The sequence below is a fragment of the Micropterus dolomieu genome, linkage group LG08, assembly GCF_021292245.1.
Source record: "Micropterus dolomieu isolate WLL.071019.BEF.003 ecotype Adirondacks linkage group LG08, ASM2129224v1, whole genome shotgun sequence".
In the NCBI taxonomy this organism is placed as follows: domain Eukaryota; kingdom Metazoa; phylum Chordata; class Actinopteri; order Centrarchiformes; family Centrarchidae; genus Micropterus; species Micropterus dolomieu.
Genome location: NC_060157.1, coordinates 14,086,458 through 14,095,232, shown reverse-complemented (window position 1 = coordinate 14,095,232; position 8,775 = coordinate 14,086,458).

The following is an 8,775-nucleotide window of genomic DNA, read 5'->3' as shown; positions in this document are numbered from 1 at the left end:
CTCCTCCCCGCCTCTCTTCCCTGGTGCTGTTATTGCTGTGATATTTTTCTCTCCTCCATCCCAGAAGTAATTTGGCTTGTGAAATTGCACCTTTTTCCTCGACCCCCCCTTGGAGAGCTCCTCTTCGATTTCCTGTCTGGGTGGCTGCAATCACTCTCGCCTTGTCCTTGGTCCGCAACCTTGGCGGCCAACACCCCCTCCAATCCATCGTCATGGAGATGACCCCACATCTATCACCATGGAGACAACCTTTGCACGGTGGCGTGCCACACCCACCCTAAGGACTCAGCAGATTCGCTGGTGCCTATCCACATACACATTTAAACACACATGCACACCCATTACATAAACATTCGGTAAGACATTGTTGCTTGTTGCCATTGTTTGGTATTCCTGCGAGCTGCTGGCTCACTGTGAGTCAGTCTGAAAGTCAGGCGAGAGCAAATTCATGGAATTTAAATAGAACTTTCTCACAAAGTGAACAGCACTCAAATAGATCTCTTAGATGTATCAGTCACATTGATATGCTGTGATTAAAGAAGGGCGAGATAAGGGGAATGAAAGAGATAAGAGATAGGCGAAATGTAGTGCGAGATAGGCACATAAAAGGACAGAGCAGTGGCCCTTCAGGCTGCTTGATTAACTTCTCTGAATGCAGCACTACTCATTCTATTTTCAGATATTAACGTCGACCAATGAAAAAAAGCCAAAACAGAAATAAGCATTATCATGATAATCTTCCTCCTCACTATCATTTCCCTCATCGAAACAATAGTTGTCTCCTTCTCTTCAAGTCAGACTTTATTAAACACCCTCCTCCTTTCACTCATCCTCATCACAATCATCAACTTTTGCATGGCCGTTATTCTGAAATGCTTCAGTGCTACTTTCAAAATAATCATACTGGAGATGTATTTAATTAAAAAACTATTATTTCTTTCCACTCATGAACAGTACTTCTCTGGCCACCAGTCTGACAATTCAGATCTACTACACAGCAAGGCACTGTATATGTCATGTGTAAATGGGCTGATTCTTAGATGCCACCATTGTCTTGTATGTGTTTAACAGCTCTGCCAAATAGACTTCCTCCTTCTTTATTGCTGAAAGCCCAGTCAAGTCTCATGGCATGTGTGCATCTTTCATTACTTCCATTTCAGCACTAAGCCCCCAGTGAAAAGAGGTGCTGGCAATCGGAAAGGAGAACAGGAGAGAAGGAAAACAGGATGAAAGGAAGGAGAAAAGTGGGAGAACCAAAAATACTCCCTCGCCCCACACTCATTTACACCCCCACATTCTAAACCCCACCCTCTCACAGAAAGAGAGGGAAAAATACGCGGACCCCTGTTGGAATTGCCGGCCCCACTCAAGCGTACTCTTATGCAAATTTTGCTGTGTCCGTGTCAACGGTTGCCGTGTTAACAGGGGGAGCTGTGGTACGCAGGCCCTCCTCACTGCCACATCATTTGTTTAAGTCATCCAAACAAAAGCCAGGGGAGAGAGCCACATGATTGGTGAAATATGCTTGTGTGGGACCACTGCAGTGGAATAATGATTGCGGCATCACTCCTGCGTGTGCCAGGGGCTGTGTGGCCATTTCATGCCAGCACTGAGTGAATGTAAGGGATGTTTATTCATGAGGGAGAGACAGAGAGAGAGAGAGAGAGAGAGAGAGGGAGTGAGAAAAAGAGGGGTAATAAAGGATGGCGGGGAGGTGGGAGACACTGATATTACTTCTGTGGGAGCTGGCCTGTGTCTGTATGTGCTGAGATTGTGGACCAGCAGGGGGAGGAAGTGCAGGAAAAAAAACAGATGAGGTCTGCAGGTGCATAAAAAAAAGAATCATTTTTATTTGTGTCATTCAAATGGAAAAGCATTTTTTTTTCAAATGGAGGTCAAGAGAATTAAGGGTTATGAAAGCATTAAATGTCTGCACTGTGTGTTCCTTTTTATTCATAGCTCTCAGAGAAGGATGTAAGGCCTTGAGACATAACTGTAGTCATTTTTTTTTTAATCTGTGACCTTTATCTTGATACAGGTAAACACAGACAAAACCTCTTTCTTCAGTTTCTTCATCTAAAGCAATTCAATGTGCGCAATGAGCAAGTCAACACAGTGGTTGTTCTGTGATGATGCTGCGATGTGCTTCGCTTGTTTTTATGTTTCTGAAGGTAATTAAGAACTAAAAGGCATAAATCCATATAAAAATAGTTAATTTTACAGTCAGTTCCTTATGTTGTGTTCTTTTTTTATTTGGTTGTCAATGGGTGCTGGTCTTTCCTTCTCCCACTGGTTGGATTATTCATGTTTCCACTTCAATAAATAAACATGTAAGATTAGCATTTTTGCAGAAGGTTATTATGCAAGAAAAACCCGAGAATACAAGTACATAACCCGAGAATACAAGTATACAAATCAGTGCAAGCTTGATTGGTGGTCCTACAGACTAGTATTGACAGTTTAAGGTGATTTTCACTATTCACTGATCATTTGTTGGGTTTGCTGCTTGATCGCTCCTGTCTCTCCCTAGCTAATTACTGTAGAACATGTAGAGAATAGTCTCACTCAGATGATCAAAGACACAGAGTTTTGTGTGTTGGGGTATGTATACTTGGTGTTACATCACACACACACATGAACGCTTGTGATTGGCAGTAGAGCTCAATCAGAGGCTTGCCTTGCGTGTGCTCATCAAGAGATGCTTTCACAGAACGCTATCAGTCATCCACACAATGACATTTTAGGCTTCCCTTCCTGCACCCCACCTCTCCTCACTTTTCTTCCTCCACTCCTCCTCTTCCGTGTTTTCTTCACCTCACATTTCCCACTCCTTATCTGCCACGGTAACTATTCCATAGCCCCGAACTCAATTGCAAAACAGGTCACTGCCACCTGCGTTTTAAATATGGATGGTACAACACATAGGGGCAAAATCTTCCATGCTCACCACAAATATGCACTTACTGATGTGTACGGCTGCATGCACGGAAGGGTAAAACGTTTTAAAAGACCCCCATTTTGCTCCCCGCTGTTATCGCATCTAGCTGTATGTAGAAACTATGGGCCTAATCACAGCAGAAAGCGCCATAGAATCCAAGAAATATGACAGCAGGATAAACATGCCATTGTGTATGACAGAGAATCAGGGAGATTGCAGATATTAGTCACAACAGGAGATAACATTTCTGTAGCCTGCTTGTACCACATGGTGTCCACAAAAGAAGAAAGCTATTTATTTATAGCAACAGGCTCGACTATTGCCTACTTATTTAAAAGATACAATCTGATGATCTTTCACTGCATTTCACTATAGTTTGTCTAAGAGTCTAAAATGAACTCGAAAGAGCAAAGGTCATTCAGTAAGTGAATATGTGTGATTGTGTGTGTGTGTGTGTGTGTGTGTGTGTGCTGCCTCATTGCTGTTCACCCCTCAGCAGACATCTCCAGGCCCAGTGGCACATTTAACCAGCCAGGTGTGAAACATACAGAAGGCCAGATGAGGAGAAAGCCACATTCAAGTGGAGCAGAAATAACGTTATGTTGCTTATTTGCATGGTTTTTCTGCAGCAACCTGGCGGCATCCCTCAGAACCACAGTTAGTATTTTGCAGTTTGCTATTACTGTTATCCAGTGTCTTTGATGTCGAAAGGCTTTGTGTGGCTCTTCTCCGCATGGGGAACAAAAGCCAATGCTGACAACACAAAGCTTGAATGCATATTCAAGTTGCCGCTGCAGAGTAATCCGGTAATCGCTATCTGTTCGACACAAGAGTTCGTAGGATGAGTGTGTGTGTATGTGAATAATAGCACATAAGGGTGTGCCTTTGGATCTGTATGCATGTATGTGGTGTTTATTGTGTGTGTCTGGTCTTAAATGCCTGCCTATGTGTGTGTGTGTGTGTGTGTGTGTGTGTGTGTGTGTGATGGTGTGAATATGTGTCAAGGCCTATATGGCATGCTTATTCAGATGAGAGGCCACACTAGTTATCGGTAATGAACACACGCCACTGTCGGAGCAAGAGTCTTTGTTTGGGGTCTGTGCTGTTTAGTAATGAGAGGGACTCTGTCGCCTCCCTGTGAGCTGTGGAGGGAGAAGAGAAAGACACAGGAGTAACACACACACATAAATAAATTACGTACATAAATTGTCAGGGACAGTTGTAGAGCAGTGTGTTCTTTTCGAGAGCCAATCTTTATTTCTCCACATTTCCCTAAGTGCAATTTGCTATTTTTTCCATTTTGTTACACCCGCCACCAAATAATACTATTTTATTTAAAACAGTATATATAGTGTATTGTATAATAAAGCATAATTTCTTATTTGTAGAGAATGGACTAAGCCATTACAACTCTGCTTACAGATTGTCTTAAAAATTCTCTCGTGCTTGCACTACAGATTATGTAAAACTCTAGCCCCCCCCCCAGGAGAGGAGGCGAGGAGAGGATAGGAGAGGAGAGCAGGGATGGTTCGACCTGTTGTGACCAAAGAGAGGGCGGGCGGGGTGGGGGTCGTAAGACGGTGGATGGAAAAGGAGGAGGGCCGAGGGAAGAGGGAACTTTGAGCCATGTACACCAGCCATTCAGAGCCGACCTTGTAATCAAAGAGAGTTGAAAAGCAATTAACTGGGACAATTATAGCAGCCAGAGGAGGCTGAATGGTTGGCTAAGTAAAGCAGTGTGTCATTGAATGGAGATTAATTGATGAGGGGAATATTTCAAGGTCTCTATTTGGCCTCTAGAAGTTTAAATCGAACATGTTTTGTCACTGTCAAAGCACAGAAGCCTATTCAGGGATTTCCCTATTCTCATTATCAGGTTGAGGTATCAAAACATTGGAGGTCAAAAAATTTAATCATATTTCTATTAAGGTGCTTTACAGGAAAATGTCCATGAAACAGTTTAAAGTTATTCATTTTATAATGCTTTTATTATCAATAATGGGGAATATTTAATATGCCACATTGAAGATGTGTAAGTGTATAATATAATCTGTTGCTAATGCTGAATAGGCTACATTTTGATTTTAAAGAGGTTACAGTTTAGTTAAATAGAAGAAATACACAACTGGTTCCTGTCACCCTGAGCTATAAAGGGGCACATTTTTGACAAATAGAAAGCTCAGTTGCCAAAATATTCTTTGAAAAACATCCCAGCATTGGGAAAAAAGCCAATATGATATAACTTGCCAAGATTTTCACCAGGACCAGATGCGGGCGGCGGGGGGGGGGGGGGGGGGGGGGGGGGGGGGGGGGGGGGGGGGGGGGGGGGGGGGGTTTACACAAGGGCAAATATTCTGTGTGACACTGATCAAGCAAAAGGGTCAGGGAGGCAAGGTGGACTGGATGGTAGAAGACAAGCATTTACACAGTGGTTCAAATATGACTGAATAATGAATGCCTTCTAACTAACTACCTCATCTACTTCAGTTGTTTTTCTTTTTTTTGCTGGAGCATTGTGTACTTGGACAACAAGATACCAGCTGGCTTGTCTGGCACATACAGGTTCTCTACAGTCAACTCAGAACTCCTCCTCACGCTGTTACAAGAATCAACACAGCGATGCATCACACATGAATAATCAAATTTTATCACTACATTTACTCAAACACACTTGAGCGCAGTGCTTCCTTTCCCCATTTAGTTTTCTGGTGCAGTTTATTCCATCTATCAATAATTCAACAAGCAACAAGATGGAGGAGAATGATTGAGCTTGTTTTCTCTTTATGGTTGGACGACAATCAGTCCAATTAAAAGTGGAGACAGTGTTTTTTCAATTTCCCTTCCGTTTTGGGATTAATTAATGTGTGTGTGTGTGTGTGTGTGTGTGTGTGTGTGTGTGTGTGTGTGTGAGTGTGTGTGTGCGCATGCATGCATGTGCGTTTTGAATAGAGGCACAGTGCACAGGGCTCTGCCTGCACCTAGTTATCAGTGAGGGCCAGCCATGCTGCCGCCATCTCTCACTCGGCCTCACACTCAGTCAACGGTGAACGAAATAGCGGAGAGATCCCTGTCACCCACACATGCACATGTATGCACATAAAGTTTGCACAAAGGCACATGTAGACACAAATATACCCAATAGCCACATTGTAATTACCACATTAATTGTTGAGCTCTGGGAAACTGACAGTATCGTACAACCAGGTCAGACAGGGCAAGAAACATAAGCAGCCAAATAGTTTAAATTATCAAAAAGTGAGCACACGCCGAAATGAAATAAAACCTCACTGAAGGAACAGGAAAACTGGGTGAGCACAGCTGCAGAAATTACAGCAGGTCAAAGTAGAACCTGGAAGTCAGTCTTGTAATTGTGTAAACAGTTCGGGCAATCATTTTACCATAAAACTACCCTACTAACCTGTGGTTTTAATTAAAGATGCATTCATTTATTTTTTGGACGTCTCAGAGAAGGGCAAGCAGCAATAATGACAAAAATGGCAATATATTTGTCCATAATAACAATATAACAAATGTTCAATGAATGCTCAATAAATGTTTGATTAAATTTATTTGAATCACGTACGAATTTGCACTTAATATTTCTATTAATATTTTTATTTTTGGGGGGAAAAAGGACTAAAAAAAGATGATACTTTTAGGAGCTAGTAGTTTTTCAATGAAATCACTTATTAATAAATCACTGTTTTATTTCCTTTATGTCAATGGGCTCTAACCTCAGTTAGAAATGAAGCACAGGCCTGTTTTCTCTGTTGCTTGCAACAGATTTATATTTATATAATATATATAATATTATTATATATATATTTATATTATATATTTATATTCTGCTTGTAACGTGACAGTATCGGGTCAGGATACAGCCCTGTACGCACTCCTGGAGCATCCTACTGATCACAGCAACAACACCACAGCTAACAAAATGCAGACCACTAACACCATAAAACACTCGCTCCCAGCACTACATCGACTCCAACATAAACTCCACGTAAGGATAAAAACCAACAACAAAGTTTTATGTGCTAAAGCCCATCAAGCCAAACTAGAATCAGATGATGTTGGGTGAAAACACAGTCAGCATCAGAAGGGCTTATTGTTAGCTCACTGGCTAACGCCAACCAGTTGCTAATGTTATCTGGTGCAAAATACTATAGTTCAAACGTTATGGCTTTTTACATGACTTCATCAGCTAATGCGATCCATATTACTATCCTGTGTACCTCCTGTATTATGTCATAGGGTTGATTTTAACCTGATGTAATGGTACAAAGCAAATGTGGAGCAATTTGTTTATACTAGCCTATAGTGGTGGACGGCAGGGGCAGCCAGCTAACGTAACATAAACATTGATCTACCACTGTTTGCTTTGTATTCAATTTAGATTTATTGTGGTTTTACCAATACACAGGTACACAGCTTAGTAGGGCTCAGGAAGAGTCAGGTCATTTTCCACTCTCAGACGGGCCCTGTATTTGTTTTTCAGGTACATAAGTGCAGAAAATCCCGACAGATATGTAGATGCTAAGGGGACAAGTTTTTTCAGTGCCATTGAACTCAGTCTGGGAAATTCAGTTTGAACTGAGATCCAAAAGACAACCAGAGGTGTGTCAGTGAACCTCTGCTTCAGGGCCATATCAGTGGTCAGATCAATCAATGACTCCTCTATTTCAAGAGCAAGTCCAGGTGGTTTTGCAGAGAAAGGATTCCTTATTCACTCATCTGCCGCACACTCTGCCCCATTTTCTGGAAAAACTCCCGAAACTGTGTTGTCATTCCATCAAGATGAGCCCGAATAAGCTCACACAGGCCAGCCTTTGAAACCGCGCTGTCATTCAAACACTCTAGTGCAGAGAAAGCCTCAAAGTTCTCGTTATCCATACGACTTTGCCACAGGCATAGCTTTCCGATCCATGCTTAATTTTTTTGTGTGAGAGAGAAGACAGATGCTGTTTTCCTTGCAGTCCCGCATTCAAGTTGTTAAGATATTTGAAAATGTCAGCCAGATAGGCCAGCAGGGCGAGCCATTTTTCGTCAGAAAAATGTGTGGCTAGTGGGGATTTTTTCTCCCACAGAAATGCTCTCACCTCATCTTGGAGCTTGTAAAGGCGATACTGGACATTACCCCTGTGACAGCCATCGTACTTCTCTGTACTAATAGTTGATGGTGTTCTGCTTACATCTCTTGACAGAGAATGTTGAAGAGCCGTGCACTTGTTGAATTGGTTTTGATGAAGTTAACTGTACGAACTGCTTCATCCAATGCTTGTTTGAGTTGTGGTGGTATTTTTTTAGCTGCAAGGGCTTGTCTATGAATCATACAATGCATCCACAGTGCAAATGGAGCAACAGCCTGCACTTTTGTGACTAGCCCACTGTATTTGCCAGTCATAGCTCGTGCCACCGAGCAGATTCCTACACACTTGTTCCAGTCAATTCCATGCTCACGTTCATATGTGTCGAGCAAAACAAACAGCTGATCGCCAGTGGGGCAAACTTACAGAACAATAAATCCTCATTAATTTCGCTCTCCTCAATATACAAGCACTTTTGCATCTCCGGACACATCGTTGGTCTCGTCAAGTTGTCAAGAAAAATGCACACTTCGTTTTACCTTAGCTATCACCTGCTCTTCCACGTCTCTTGCCATGCACCTAATGCGGTTAGACACAGTATCGTCCGACACTGGTATGAATGCTAGCTGCTCGGCAATGCTTTTCCCACACATAATTGAAACCGTTTCTTTAACGCACTTCTTATAGCGGCTGTCATTACTGACACCTACTGGATTAAACAGTGCAAAATATTTACAGTGTCCACCC